This window comes from Tupaia chinensis, unplaced genomic scaffold, assembly GCF_000334495.1.
Source record: "Tupaia chinensis unplaced genomic scaffold, TupChi_1.0 Scaffold000604_1, whole genome shotgun sequence".
NCBI classification, from domain to species: domain Eukaryota; kingdom Metazoa; phylum Chordata; class Mammalia; order Scandentia; family Tupaiidae; genus Tupaia; species Tupaia belangeri.
The window spans coordinates 1,320,963-1,322,387 of record NW_006160122.1 but is presented as its reverse complement, the minus strand read 5'-3'; the positions used below and the strand labels follow the sequence as shown (position 1 = coordinate 1,322,387).

The following is a 1,425-nucleotide window of genomic DNA, read 5'->3' as shown; positions in this document are numbered from 1 at the left end:
GGGCCGGCCGCGCCCTCGCCCCTCCCGGCCTGTCCCCGCCTCGGTTGGCCCCGCGGAGGTGAGTTCCCTCTTAGCTGCCGCGTCCTTCTCCCTAGTCCCCCCTTTCCTTGGACCTGGGGTGCCGCGGGTTCTCCCGTCGGGGCTTTGCCGAGGTTGGTCCGGGGGTAGGCAGAGGAAGGGAAGGCCCACTGCTCTCAGGCAGAGGAAGGGAAGGCCCACTGCTTTCCGGGCAGAGAGAGGGAGCGGGAGAGGGCACCTTCTGGTCCCCCTCCTGCAAGTCCTGCCCCCCGGCCCTCCCTCAAGCCAGCGGGCAGCCACCGCCCCGGTTCTCCTCCAGCCCGCACCCTGGGGTCTACCCACTGGTAGCCTGAACTCCCAAGTCCACCAGCCCTGTGCCTCCCTCCGGCCCGCCTGCCCCCAGGCTGGAGGCTCTGGATCCCTGGTCTCACTGCGTTGGACCCCTCGCCCAGCCCCACGGCCCCTGGGGACCCCACCCCGGTTCCGCAGCCCGGGCGGGGCTGACTTGGCAGGAGGCGTGAGCCGCTTCCCCTGGAGCGCTGCGAGGAGGCCCCGCTCCCTGGCCCATGGGGTCGCCGCTGAGGAACCCATAGGAGAGATGGGGGCTGGAGAGCCTGCCCGGATTCCGGGTGTGGATGCTTGGGGGCGGGAGTTGTCCTGTGAAACTGGAGCGCTCTCCTGTATCTTGGGGAGGGGGCGGACTTCAGGTCGTTTCTAGGCACCTGTTGGGACTCTCCCGGAGGGGGGAGAGTGTGCGCTCCGGACGGTGGTGCAAAGGCCTGAAGGCACCTTTCTTCGCTGCCCTGGCTTGGGGTGGGGGTCGGCCCCAGCACCTGGCTAGGCTCTGGCAGCCCACTGGCTCATCCACGGGTCGGGCAGGCACCTCCTGGGTCCCGCCCCCCGTCTTTGGCAAATATGCCCCCTCCCGGCAGCCTACTCCACCGCCCAAACTCTGGGAGCTGGGAGAGGGTTGATGAGAAATGACTGGATGGTTTACATTTTGGGGTCCGTATCCGGACAGCGACGGAGTACCAATCTATCCTGAAAGCGCGGCAGACAGAAAGGTGAAAGAAGGTCACAGTTATTCCAGCCTTCACAGGGACTGAGACCCGCCCTCGGCTCCGCCCCCACCTCTGCACCCCTCCCCAACCTGTGTCCTCCCTCCCCGACCCTAGTGGCCTTCTCTTTGGTCTCCCGCCCCAGCTCTGCCCTGCTTCCAGCCCCTTCCCCACCTCCTCCGGTCAGTTCCCCAAGCTGGGTGGCAGCACCCCACACCCCTACTCTCACTGCGCCCTGCCCCACTATACCCATACCCAGTCCTGGGGAGCAACCTGGAAGCACTGTCTAGGTCTGTAAACACCCAGACCCTTAGCCTCAGGGCTGGGTTTCTCCCTTTGTGAACTGGTG

At 66.7% G+C, this 1,425-nt stretch overlaps 1 protein-coding gene across 1 annotated transcript in view; it reads left to right on the top strand.

Moving 5' to 3' along the window:
- The first annotated feature begins 2 nt into the window (after nt 1-2).
- The window catches only part of RSPO1 (R-spondin 1), a 22,132-nt gene continuing 20,709 nt past the window's right edge, over nt 3-1,425 (top strand). The window contains exon 1 of the mRNA XM_006158580.1: nt 3-58. The gene's annotated coding sequence lies outside the window, so the exon portion shown is untranslated. The remainder of the gene's footprint in view (nt 59-1,425) is intronic.